This window comes from Gorilla gorilla, chromosome 9 (assembly GCF_029281585.2).
Source record: "Gorilla gorilla gorilla isolate KB3781 chromosome 9, NHGRI_mGorGor1-v2.1_pri, whole genome shotgun sequence".
Lineage (NCBI taxonomy): Eukaryota > Metazoa > Chordata > Mammalia > Primates > Hominidae > Gorilla > Gorilla gorilla.
Window position 1 is genome coordinate 51,244,598 of NC_073233.2, and position 14,055 is coordinate 51,258,652.

The window sequence follows — 14,055 nt, forward strand, 5'->3', positions numbered from 1 at the left end:
AGGATATCAGTCCCTCAAAAGGTTGTTGGAAGGCTGCAATGAACTGTATGGGAAAATACGTCTCCGCCACCTGTAGCCCAGCAATGCAAGTGCCCGCTGTATGCCAGGCACTGTTCAGACATGCTCCACCTGCTTCATCCTTTCCAACTGGCAGGGGAGGCACTGCCTGCCCAAGGGCACACAGGTAGGAGGTGGTCGGTGAATTCAGACCAGGGCCAACCGTTCTTGACCCTGTCCTCATTGTCTCCAGTTGCAGGCACCCAGGAAATAGGATCCAGGTTCTACTTTAGGTTTGTCTCTTCTCAGAACATTTACCTTGGCAAACCTGATATGATGCCTTCTATAAAGGACCTGTTTCCCATAGAATCTCTTCTCTAATAACATTTGCTGTTTGGAATTATACCTTGGAAGGGGTCATTGGTGAAATAATGACTTCAGGCTAAATTCAGAATCATCTTCCCAACTCTCAGTGTGGCCCATCTTCTTAGGCTCTCTCTGACTCAGCTCTGTCCAAGTGGTTAGGGTCCCTGGTGGTCCTGGAGTCACCTAACCAGGGCTCAGATGTGAAGTGACTTGCCCAAGGTCACACAGCACCCAGGGATAGGGTCAGATCAGACCCTGGACAGCCTCATTCTAAAGCCGCCTCCCATTCCCCTAGAAGTACAGCATCCATGTGGTCCCTGGGAAACCCTGTCCCTGCCCCTTGGAACTTCCTCTTCCTTAATTAAGGGGCAGCTGGGGGGAAATGAAACACCTACCAGTTCTTCCTTTTCCCATTGAGGAGGCTCCCTGAGGCCCCTGCTCCCAGCGGGTCTCCACAGTCCTGAGGCTACCTCGGGCAAGCAGGGCTTTGTACAGTGGTTCACACATGCAGAGCCTCTAAATTAAAGGCAGCCACCTCCCTCTGGGGGTCACAGTCCCAGGGCAGGGCTAGGGGATTTATGCCCAGGCTCCCGGGTGCAGTGTGCTTTAAGAGGATGTGTTGCCGCTGATGTTAGCAGGTAGCCTTCCACCTCACCAGGAAATGGTCAGAGAGAGAGAGAGAGAGAGACACACACACACACACACACACACACAGAGAGAGAGAGCATGTGCGTGCATGCATGTGTGTGTTCCAAGAGGGAAGAGAGAGCAGAGACAGAGAGACAAGACTCTGAGATGGAGAGAGACAGAGGGACAGCCTGGCACATGGGACTCAAGGCCAGAGAGTGGGGTGTGGCCGAGACACCGAGCTAGCTGGCTGGCCGTGAAGCCTGAACTTAAACCCAGACCCCCAGACCCCCAGACCCAAGGGCACTGCCTTTTGTTCTTACATCCTCAAGAACTGCAGAAAAGGTACCAGTTTGCCTGATTTGAGCCTGGCTTGAAGCCCCGTCGGAGTCCTGCTTTCAGCACCCCTACTTCAGACACACAGAGGGCACTTTCCTGGGTGGAGGCACCATTGCTGTCTGTGTTTAGCAGGGCAGCATGAGTGTGCCCGACTGTACCTGTGACCTCCCCTGCCAAGCTCAGGCACTGGGCACCATGAGGCAGGAACAAGAGCCCCTGAAATCTAGTGCTCTTACAGGGTGAGACCCACCTTCCCTCTGCTCCCAAGAGTTCTGTTTCATTAAAACCTGGATCCTTCCATTTTAGTGACGTTTCTTAGCTCTGCAAGCCACGGATTGGGCTATATGTACATTTTTAAATGACGAGGCTGGCTCATCAAATATTCAGACCACCATTTCCATTTCTAAAAGGACAATACCTGAATCCTTTCCTCCCAGAAATGGAGCTAGTGGCACCTAGATGTTTCTGCAACATTGGCACTGGGAACCGTAAAACCAGGGCACAGTGGCCCTCGGTAGACAGCAAAAGGTGTGGCTTCCAAATGAGTCATAACAGCGCGTGCTTCTTTTCCGTGTTTCATGCGGTGTGGTCTCATTCAACATTCACAATGACCTGTGAGGTTACAGGGTGTGCTGAGGCTCAGAAAGGCCAAGGCCACACAGGTAGTAAGTGGCAGAGACAATTCCACCCAGGCCACTCTGGGTCCCTTAGCCACTCTGCATGATGTGTGTGCAGAGAAGCCCAAGGCAGGCAAGTAACTTGCTCAACATCAGAGTCTGGTTAGTGGCAGAGCAAGGGCCAGACCCTGGGTCCTCTGACTCCCACTACAACGCTCTTTCTAGTGGGGTTTCTGATTCTGCTCCACGCTTTGCCCTACCAGCTTTGGGACTTGGACACCTCTGAGCCCGGATGCTGGAGAGACTGCCTAGGTTCGGATGCCAGCTTAATCACTGTGTGACTCAGGACCAGTGACTTCACATCTCTGTGCCTTGGTTTCCTCATTTGTAAAATAAGCATAATAATTGTACCTACTTCGTAGGTTGTTGTGAAAATTAAAAGAGTTAACAGATGCAAGGTATTTACAACCGTTTCTGGCACTTAGCAAGCACTCTGTATTTTTCTTTTTTTTTTTTTTTTTTGAGACGGAGTCTTGCTTTGTCGCCCAGGCTGGAGTGCAGTGGCGTGATCTCGGCTCACTGCAAGCTCCACCTCCCGGGTTCACGCCATTCTCCTGCCTCAGCCTCCCGAGTAGCTGGGACTACAGGCGCCCACTACCACGCCCAGCTAATTTTTTGTATTTTTAGTAGAGACGGGGTTTCACCGTGTTAGCCAGGATGGTCTCGATCTCCTGACCTCGTGATCCGCCCGCCTCGGCCTCCCAAAGTGCTGGGATTACAGGCGTGAGCCACCGCGCCCGGCCCAAGCACTCTGTATTAACTCTTATTGCCATCATCACCATTACTGCCATATCGTCTCTTCCCCAGGGATGCACAGGAGATGACTGGCTCATCTCTGCCAGGGGCCCAGCCTCCTCTCTGCCCCAGGTCTGCCCACACTGCCTTCAGCCTCCCTGCCCCTTCTAATTGCTATTGGGCCTCAGCAGAGCAGGGAAGAGACCTTCCCAGGCACAGCAGGCTAATCAAAGTGCACACCTTTGGCTTATCATATGCTCTGGATGGGTCATTTGTCATCCATTATGGCCCCAGAGACGGGGCCAAGGTCCACAGCAGGCAGGCGGACCGAAGCTGCCCAAACAGATCTCAGCACAACTGTTCCATGTGCCTTCCTTGCCTGGTCCTCTGGCAACCCTTAAGCAGCAAAGCTCCGTTCCCATGTGGTACAGGGGTGGGGGTAGAGGGGCTTGCTGTTTTCAAACAGGGCAGCAGCGTCAGGCCCCTGGCCTTGATGGGCAATCAGCTCGACTTCCTCCAGTTCCTTTAGCCTCTTCTGTTGGAAAGATCCCCCCTGTGCGGTTCAGCCCCTCACATTCCCCACTCGGGGCTTTGGCTAAACCTCACCGGCTCCCAGGAGTCACGGCCAGAGCTCTCCCTGCAGAGGTTTAAGTCAGCCACCACTTGCCCAGTGTTTCTCATTGCTAAGGGCATTGCCTGTGACCCATGAGGGCCTCATTTGACCCTCATGACGACACTGGGAGGTGGGTGCCATCTTTATTCCTATGCTCCAGATGAGGCTGCTGAGGCTCAGAGAGGTACAGAGACTTGCCAGAAGCTGCACAGCCACATGGGGCTTGAACTCAGCTTTCTGGATAGGCAGTTCTGTTCTCTCTCCATTCTCTGTCCCCACACAACAGAGGGAAAAACATTCACTGAGAGTCCTCTGCATTAGCCCAAAGTCACTCCCTCAATAGTTCTTAAAGTCAGAGATCCACAAACTATAACCTGTGGGCTAGATCCTGCCCAGTGTTAATTTGTAACTAAAGTGGGGTTGTCCCAGAGTCACGCCCAGTTGTCCACGTGCTCTCTATGGCTGTTTTCTCAACCCAAAGGAGATCTAGGTAGCTGTGATGGATACAGTATGGTGCCAAATCCCAAAATAGGTATTATATGGCCCCTTATGGAAAAAGTTACCAACACCGCTCTAGACCAGTGTTTGGCACATCCTCTCTTGTCCCCATCACATCGATGTCCCTTCCCTAAGCCCTTTTCCGGTATTTATTACCTTCCATCCTGCCCACCTCCCATGAGGTGAGCCAGGTGGGGATTTCTGTCCCCATTCCACAGATGGAGGAACTAAGACCTGGAGAAGATAATGATGATTGTTACTATTATTTTTTTCCCCCAAAGAAAAGTAGAAATATTGTCCTGGTGCTCTGAAAGGGTGACTCCTTGCTTATCCCTGGGCTTCCTGGTGGGATTGCCAGTGTCCTTCCAGGCCTGGAGAGCCTGACGGGTTGGTGGAGCTGGTGACCGGTCCTCTGTGGAAGGATAAGGCATTTCTCAGCTTCCCTTTGTTTCAGTCCCCTGCCTGTCTCCTTCCAAGCCCAGCCCTCTCCCTCCCCCAACCCCTGAAGCACATCTTTCTTTATGACTCCAAGGAGCAGCTGGGATGTTTTTTATGGGGAGGAAAGAAAACAGGACTCTCTGACTCCCTCCTGTCCATCTACTCAGGCCCAAGCTCCAGGTTCTCTCTTTGATTCATTTCCTCGCAGGCTTTTCTCAGCCACGCGGGGTGCTTCTGTCATGGTCTCTCTGTCTTCCAGTTGTTCACCCTCCATAATTTGAGCTCTGAGTACCTGTAGTCATTCCTCTTATGGGAAGGGGTTGTGGCCTCCCCTAATTCGGGCCAGGTGACTAGAATCAATTGCAGTTGCCCTGAGAAGACCCTCTGTCTCCAGTATTTATTACCAAGCAAATATCAATGGGGCAGATGCCCTGTGGGGTGAGGCCTGGGACTGGGCTTGATTTCTGCTCTGATGACAGTTCCTGGGCCCTGGGGGTTGGGGGAAGCCTGCCTTGGAGCTGGAGGATGCTGTGAGAAGGAAGGGAGGCCTCCACTGTCTGCCTGCCTTCGAGGTTCAGGAAACTTGCCCTCCCTGGGACCGGAAGACACCTGTTGCTTCTGGATCTGGAAGCTTCTGGGAGCTTCAGGCCCTTGAGTTCTGAGAGACCTCTCCTTCATGCTGCACATGAGCATTATTCAGGCAGGAGGAGACGTGACACAAGACCAGCAACATCTCTTTACTGAACACAGGCTGAGAGCTGAGAAAGCTCATTGCAGAGAGGAGCAAAGTGAAATTGATGGGACATTGATGGCAGCTTGGGGTTGCTGAAGGAGCTGTGAAATCAGCAGTACAATCAAATGCACGCCACTTAGTTCATCCCAAGCAAGCACGGCTCCAACACGGCTGTGTCATCTCAGGCAAACTGCTTAACTTCTCTGGGCACCACTCCTGGTGAAATAGAATCATCTCTGCTGTGCTGGCTTTGCTGGACGGTTGTGGGGATCAAGCAAGAGCATAAACACGGAGGGCTTTTGGGGCTGTGAAGCAGAGAATCGATGCAAAGAGATGTTTTGTGATTCATGTAAAGGAGGAAGGAATCTGATTGGATGCCAGGAAGGACTTCCCCACTTAAGGAGGAGACGTGGGAATAAGGTTGTGGGGGTTGCCTTCCTTCCTAAAGATCTGTAAGAATAAGGTCAGTTTGGCTGTTGAGAAACAGTCTTGATATTCACAGAGGCATTGGCCAAATGACTTTGGATGTCTTTTTCATGACACTATAGTTAGTTCATTCACACAGGAAAGTGATCAGTGGCCATATCAATATGTGCACATAAGTGTGTGTGTGTGTGATCTGCATCCACAGCTTGTCTGTGTGCCTGGGTCTATATTGTCTGTGTGGGTTTGTTTGCACGTGTCTCTGTGTGTAGAGCAAGAGGCTGGAGCCAGAACTCCAGCTGACTCATCTTCATTATGAAGTTGTTGGAAGAATTTCCTCTTGCTGTCCTAACCAACTGGGGAGGACTTGGACAAAGTACCAGAGTGAAAAAGGATTTTAGATTTGATTTTTATTTTTTATTATCTGACTTTCTAAATTTCAGCTAATAAGAGCTAGATGAAGAGCCTCAGCTCTGGAATCGACTGCTGAGGCCTGAATCCAGGGCCCCTGCCCCATGCCCCAACCTCTGATCTTGGCTCCTACTTCCCCTCTCAGGGCCTCAATTTCCACATCTGTAAGATGGGGGTGGCAGTGCCTACTTGATAGGGACATTGCAAGGGCCAAGTGAATTAGAACATGCAACGTCCTTAACACAGTGCCTGGCCTGTAGAAAGTGCTTCATACATGCTGACTGTACTCAAAGAGCACTGGCTTTGGAGCTCCTCAGCAGTGGTATAGCCTTGGGGGAGTCACTTCATCTCTCTGACCCCAGTGTTCTCAGCTGTCAACTGGGAATAATAATATGCCTGACTCATAGACTATAGTGGGGTTCAAAGGAGATAATGTAAGAACTTGGCACAGTGTCCACTGCACAGTAGGCATTTAGGAGGTAAAAGTAAGTTTCCTGTGTTCACCTGCAAAAGGGAAACTCTGCCTGGGGCCCGCCTTTCCCCTCTCCTGACCCTTGCATAGCCCCAGTGTGGAATTCTGTGTCTCACCCTCTCCCTGGGTTCCAAATACCACCTGCTTTATCCTGTCTGACACTAAATGCACCAAGGAAAGCCGGAAGCTCCCTGCACCCTTTTCTGCTGGGGTAGGGGTGGGAATGAGGCTGCGCTGGCAGGAGTACTCAGCGCTCCCCTGGCTCAGAACTGTGCCATTTCCCTCCTAGTTCCCAGGCCCCCTTAATACCCGTGAAACCATTAAATATTTAAATCTGGGCAGTGTGGTGGGCCAGGTTGTCCCAGCAACAGCCCTGCATATTTTGGGATGGATTATTGTCTTTCAAAGGGTCTTTTTCAGAGCTCCAGGCCCTGGTGGGGATGCAATGTGGGAAAGGAGAGCTAGTGGGGAGGAGGTGAGGCAGCTCCTGCCCCACTCTGAGGCTTGGCTGTGAGAAGCGGCAGAAACTGAGTCAGAGAGAGGGCAGGCTTTGCCCGAGTTTTCAGGGTCTTTACTCTAACCCAGGACTCGGGGCTGCCAACTCCTCCTCTTCACCACTTGCTTCTGCCTTGTGAGTGCCCATCAGCCGGCAGGTGCCCTGGCCTTTAGCAGCCATGTGCCTTCTGGCATCTGAGACCCTGTTCTTCTCTCACCGACTGGGCCACGTGGGAAGCTTACTCACCTTCTCTGAGCCTCAGTTTACCCCTGGATAACTCAGGAATAATTCACCCACTTTTCAGGTGATGTTGGAAAGTGCTTAGTGTGGTTCCTGGCACATGTGAAGCAGGAGCAGTTATGACACTGACAACATTATTATAATGACTGAATCCTTATTGGGGGGTGCCATCTAGTACCCCCTGTATTCTCTGAAGGGACTCAGAGGAAGTGGGAGAAACAGTCCCGATCACCAAAGTGTTTATAATCTGGTAGAGAAGGTTCAACAGCAGCGAGTCCAGAGTCACCTTTCCCTGGGGCTGGGCTTGGCTTGGGCTGCATTTGGAGGTTGCCTGGTGTGTGGCCAGGAGTACCCAGGTTGGAAGCCTTGGCTACACCATTCAGCTCTCATTTTGCAATGAGCCTCTTGGCCAGTCCCCTCCCCTCTGGACAGTCTCCTGAGCTGTAGAATTGGGGTAACCTCTAAGTTACTTTCTGGCTCAGCTCCCTGTCCAGGATTTGAATTCCAAGGCAGCTCTGAGACCCAGGTGGGATGGACGCACCAGAAAACCACAAGGATGGTGATATAGTTTGGCTGTGTCCCCACCTAAATCTCATCTTGAATTGTAATCCCCATGTGTCGAGGGAGGAAAGTAATTGGATTATGGGAGCAGTTTCCGCCATGTTGTTCTCATGATAGTGAGTGAATTCTCACGGGATCTAATGGTTTTATAAATGGTTGTTTTTCCTGTGCTCGCACTCGCCTCTCTCTCCTGCCACCCAGTGAAGAGGTGCCTTCCGCCATGATTGTAAGTTGCCTGAGGCCTCCCTAGCCATGCCTAACTGTGAGTCAATTAAACCTGTTTTCTTTATAAATTACCCAGTTTCAGGTATTTCTTTATAGCAGTGTGAGAACGGATTAATACAGATGGCCTGTTTCTCCCACCCTTGGTCCTGGGGGCACCCCCTTAGGAAGTGGGCCCAAGAGGATAAGGCCAGTCCTGCAAGGTCCTGCTGGTCCCCATGTAAACCCCTCTCCTTGAAGATGATTTCAGGGCTGAGGTGGACATCTCAGAGTCCCTGACACACCCCAGCCAAAGGCTCCAGCAGGGCTCACAGCACCTCTTTTCCTACATTCCATTCCCCACCACAAACCTCTGGGTAAGCAGAAAAGGCCATGGCCACCTCACACCCCAGCCCCAGGCTCTCTCTGGAGGCAGGAGGGTTTCCAGAGAATAAATTCTCCATTCCAGACACAGGCTGGCTGGCCCCAGCAGGAGGCTTGTGGCATCAACCATCCAGTTTGGGCTGCCTAGAAGAGGAGGGGGCAGAGGCCAAGAGCCAAAGCCCACATGGGGTGATGTCAGAGAACCTGGGCTCTGGCTGCTGGAAATGACCTGGAAGGGTTCCATGTGGGTTTGACTGGCAGATGGGCCATTAACTGATGACTTGGATGTCCCCCAGATTTGGGGGCCATAATTTTCAGCTTGCTTGGAGCCCTGGACCCCAGATAAACCTCAGGGGCCTTCTCATCTTGTGGTCTCTGAAGCTAACTTTGTAGACCTCCCAGGGATATGAGAAAAACAGAGACTCTTGGGCCCTTCATTGAGCCTGCAGAATCCAAATCTTAGGGCTAGGTCCCAGAGATCTGAGGGTTAGCAAGCTCCCAGGGGCTTTTCTGATGCTGACTGGCTCCCTGTTCTCCCTGTGACCAGAATGGCTGGGCCTGCCCTAGGCAGGAAGATGGCCACGGTCCTGCCCCACAGGCTCTTTCCATGGAGTTTAGGGTTTTGATCCCCAGCCTCTTTCCTGTGCACATGGTCCCATTTGCTCCTGCTGCAAACTTTTTGTCCCTCTGCTGAGAGCTGGGGCTAAGGAGAAGGATGATCTGGGGGAAGGATGGGAATTGTTGAGTGGCAGATTGGACTGCTAAGACAGATGAGGTGAGCCATTACCTTCAAGGCCAAACGAAGTTCTCATTCTGGGGTCCATGTATTCCATAGAACTCAAGGGATTGGTGAACTTTGAGAAACATATTATAACTTCACTTTAACGTTTCACTGAAAATGGGTATTTTCTTCCATTATGAACACAAGCAACAAACCACAGTACTGTTAGCAGTACTTGTGACTTTGTCATCAACAGATCTAAGTACATATTTTCAAATTACCTAAAAATTGCTGGGAATTTCTTGGCCAGGAGCAATGGCTCACGCCTGTAATCCCAGCACTTTGGTAGGCCGAGGCAGGCGGCTCACGAGGTCAGGAGATCGAGATCACTGGCTAACACAGTGAAACCCTGTCTCTGCTAAAAATACAAAAAATTAGCCGGGCGTGGTGGTGGGCGCCTGTAGTCCCAGCTACTCGGGAGGCTGAGGCAGGAGAATGGCGTGAACCCAGGAGGCAGAGCTTGCCAGCCTGGGCGGAACCCAGGAGTGAGCCAAGATCACGCCTCTGCACTCCAGCCTCGGCGATAGAGCAAGACTCCATCTCAAAAAAAAAAAAAAAAAAAAAATTGCTGGGAATTTCTTAAAATGATGATAGTTATTAGATCCATCACTAGATCTTGAGTTTTGCATGTTTATTTTAAAAAAGCACTTGTATTATTCTACTCCAAATTTGCTTTTAAAAAAGTATTTTGGTTGTGCACAGTGGCTCACGTCTGTAATCCCGGCACTTTGGGAGGCCAAGGCAGGAGATTGCTTGAGCCCCAGAGTTCGAGACCAGTCTGGGTGTCATAGGGAGACCCTGTCTCTACAAAAAGGGAAAAAATTAGCTGCGCATGGTGGCATGCATCTGGAGTTCCAGCTACTTGAGAGGCTGGGGTGGGAGGATTCCTTGAGTCCAGAAGTTGGAGGCTGCAGTGAGCCATGATCATGCCACTGCATTCCAACCTGGGCAACAGGGCGAGACCCTGTCCCCCAAGATAAAGTTTTTGATAGCTCTAGTTCAATATAATTGGTTTCCTTTTTAATCTTATGTATTATATTTAAGTGGGGTCCAGAGGCCTCACAAGACTGCCGAAGGGTGGGGGTAGATGGGAGAGATCCTTGCTAAGGGGCTAGGTGCTGGGCTTTGGAGTCAGGCCAGATGGCTTTTGCAGCCTAACTGAATGATGTGAGGTAGGTTGCACACCATCTCTAAGCCCAGTTCAATTACAGGTCAGCGGAGAGTGGACACACCCTCTAGATTCTTGTAAGGACCTGTATGCCTTTAGTTCAAGGCCAGGTGTACAGAAAGAGTTGTGGAAACCCAGGCTCTGGTTAGCATGAAATTTCCAAAAACCTTCAGGGAGGCAACCTGGAGGATAAGAAACAAGACTCAGTCCAGGTGTTGCCAGAAGCTCTGGGTTGTGCAAGGCTGGGCAGCGGACACAGTGAGGATTGGTGGGACTGCTGTGGCCGTCAGCCCATGTGTGTGTATAGGGGGTTCCTGAGGGACTAGGACACAGGGACGCTTTGGAGCAGCCAGAGCAGGGCTGTCCATCACCAGAGGAACTTCAGAGGCTGCTGCTGGCTGATCCCCCAGACCTCAGGTCTAGGGGTCACTCCTTCCATTCTTTCTGGCCAGTGAGGCTCCTGCAAAGGCCAAGGATGCTCACTAAATGGGAAATGAACAAAAGCACGAACGTAGGCAGGAGCGAATGAATCAAGAGTGTTATGGTGTGAATTACCACAAGAACAGTGGTTGGTTGGAGGAAGCTTGTTCTTTGACTACTCAGGGAGGCCACTGAGTGGATGCTCTCTGAACCCCAGGGAAGCAGCCAGGCCACCTGCCCCCTTGTGCCTACAGCCCCTTCCCCAAGGCTGTGGGAGGCTGCGGGGCTGTCTGCTCTCCCCACAGCAGGCTGAGTCAACCTTCCTTCCTGTCCCCTGGTGCTTATACCATCTCCCAGAACTGGGGTTTCCCTGCCACACCTGGATGTCTGCTTCTCTCCTCCTGGTACCTGCCTTTCCCCAGATCACCAGTTTGGCTGCCAGGCACCTTTCCTGGAGGGCTCTGCTGGGCTCACATGACAAGGTGTAGGTAGGCATCCTGAGCAGAGAGGGTGGCTCCACTCTGACCCACGCCATTCCTCCCAGGCTCCTGGAATTGGTTGCTTGGCCTGCTTCAACTACACTTGGCCGTTGGAGGTGGACGCTAGTGTCCTCAGGCCAAACACTCTTCCTAATGGAGTGACCTCCGTGCTTCTGTGCTCCCCCCAATTTCAAACTGCATGGGTTTCCCAGGTTGCCTTGCCTTCTGACAAAGTGGCAAAGTAACAGTCCCTGAAAGAGGGCAAAGAGCTTTGTCCGCAGAGGCCTTTGCAAACAGGTGGTCTCAGTGCAATGTCTAGTGCCTAAGACAGGCAGAGGGACCCCCGACCTGTGTCTGGGACTGGCACCTTCTGTGGCTTAAGTCCAGCCCCGGTCTATGGGGGATGGGAGGCATGGATTGTTTGAGGGTGACCCTGGGGATCGGGGGCTCAGAGTCCTCTGGAAGACAGCCAGGGCAGAAGAGCCAGGAACCTTATTTTGTCCCAGCAGGTCCTCCAACCTACTGTGTGACTTCAGGCTAATGAGCCTCAGTCTCCTCATCTGTAAAACACGACTGCTCACCTCGCAGGGTAGTTGAGAGGGTCTGATGACATAAAGTGTATAAAGCACTTTCAGGAGTTACCTACGTGCAGGTGTAATAAGTCCTGGGAGGCTGCCTCAATTGGTGGGAAGAGCAGCGGGCTTCATGCCAGGAGGTCCTCGTTCTAGCTGTGCTGTGTGACTCTGGGCAAGAGCCCATCCCTCTCTGGGCCTCAGCTCCCGCAGTGTGAAATGAGGAGTTGGAGACAACCCTCACTAAGATGCTTCCTTCTTTGACGATTCTCTGATGGCCCTGTGGGTGTTCTACATGGGACAGAGGAAAGGGCTGGTGGCAGGGACAGGGTGCCCATCCTGGCTCAACTCACAGACTAGAGAGGGGTCCTTCCCAGAGCCTGCAGATGCTCTGTGCCACCTTGACATTCACAGCTCCATGAGCCGGGGTGGGGCAGGGGAGGCTGTCATTTAGGATCCAATTGCATCCACAGCAGGCTATGCTCCTGGTTAATCCTTAAGGCACCCGCCCCTCAGGAGCCTAATTAGATTTTATCCCCCGCTCAGCTGTGACCATGTCCCCATGTTGGTGCCAGCACCAGGCACGCCAGGATCTCAGGCCAATTGCTTGTTTATGAGACCGTCTGTCTTGGGATGAGGCCCAGCAGGCACAGCCAGTGAGCAAATAAGTCCTCCCCATCAGCCTTGAACCTGATGGCAAGAATCACTGTTAGTCTTCTAGGCCTCGGGCCAGCGTCCTGACCAAGGAAAAGATGTGGGTTTGCAGTCCAGCAAAACCTGGCTACAAATCCCAGCTCCATCTCTTCCCAGCTCTGGGAACTTTCTAGCCCCATGAAGCTTTAGTTTCCTCATCCCTAAAAGGGAATGATGATAATATCGTCTACTTTGTAGAGCTTTTTGGAGGATCAAGTGAGATCATTTTAAGTGAACGCCCATAATACATTGCCTTGCGTTAACATCAGGCCTTAGTAAATGCTGACCCTGTCCCAGTCCTCCCCATGTGGCCTCCCTGATTCTAGGCTCTCCCTACCCCAGCCTCACCCTGGCAGTCAGGGTTTCGTTTCTGTATCTTGCCTGGCAAGCCCAGGACACTGGGTTAATGTGGCCATTAACACTTCTCTCCAAGTAGGAACTGCGGTGATTGAGTCTCACTAGACTTGAGTGAGTCCTTGAGGAAGGGCAGCCCTTGGTCCCTATGCCTTGGACCAAGCCCAGGGCTGGCGCTGTTGGTGCCGGGAGCGCAGGAAGGAGGGAACGGGGTGTGCAGCCTGTCAAGTCCTTTCACCCTCATCATCCCCTTGCATCCTCCTGGAAAGGATCCTAGAAGTTAGCTCTGAGCATCCCCACCTCCCAGATGTGGAGGCGAGGCTCTGGAGGTGAGGCGTCTGGCTCAGGCTTATGGCTGGCACAGGCAGATCCCCCACTGGTGGGAACGCAGTTGCAGGGGAACACAGGGTCCTCTGAGGCTCTGCCCTTGGCCACAGCGCCCTCTCCTGGCCAGGGCACGTGCAAGCCCTTTCTTGGCTCTGCACCAGCCCAAACCTTCCTCCACTGAGGGCTTCTCCATCTCTCTTGTCCAGCCGCCTCCTTTCCTTCTCTCCAGAAAGCATGCCTGGGGGCTGGGGGGAGTGAAAGTAAAAGGAGTGATTTATGAACTGAGCTGTTCTTCTTAATCAGAGAGCCCCTCCTGGGCCCCTGCTCCGTGCAGATGGGGCTGAGCCGCCATCTGGGCGACAGGAGGGGCGAGATTAATAAAGCTGTCTGGCCCGGGCAGGGGTCCGCCGAGGAAAGCCCCGAGGCACTGCGTGACCTCGGTCCCATCTCTGTGCCTTTCTGGGCCTCAGGGCTCCCATCTGTCAAGGGATGGCAGGCCTGGGCCATCCCAAGGGCCTCCAGCTGGCTCAGGGAAGAAGTTTAGCCAACTTCCTGGGCCTCTGTGCCTGGCTGCCTGGTTCAGGGAAGAGCAGCACTGGGCTGGAGACTTCGGAGACAGGGGCACGGCGCTTCCTGTCTCTGGTGCCACACCCCACGGATAGGTGTCGTATCAGGAGCTCTGGTTTGGAGTCCAGCTGACTTGGGGCTAAATCATAGCCATGTTTTGCTAACCAGGTAAATGAACTCAGACGAGTTAGTTACCCTGCCCACGTTTCAGTTTCCTCATCTGTAAAATGGGATAATAATAATACCCACCTCCTAGGTAAGGATTAAATAAGAGGACAGGTAGGAGAAAGGTATAGTGGAGTCTGGTACATGGTAAAACCTCAATCCTAGTAGTTATTAGGCTCAGTTACCACAAAATTGTGGCAATTTGTTAGAATTTGGGTCTGTTTAGGGGAAAGATGTTTGTATCCATGCTACCCAAGCCATGTGTCCATGGTTCTCCCCTATACCCTGCTCCATTCATAACTGGTGAATGTGGGCTGG

General features: G+C 52.2%; 1 protein-coding gene across 5 annotated transcripts in view; it reads left to right on the top strand.

Moving 5' to 3' along the window:
* The window catches only part of TSPAN18 (tetraspanin 18), a 203,874-nt gene that overhangs the window by 155,185 nt on the left and 34,634 nt on the right, over window positions 1-14,055 (top strand). The window lies entirely within an intron of this gene.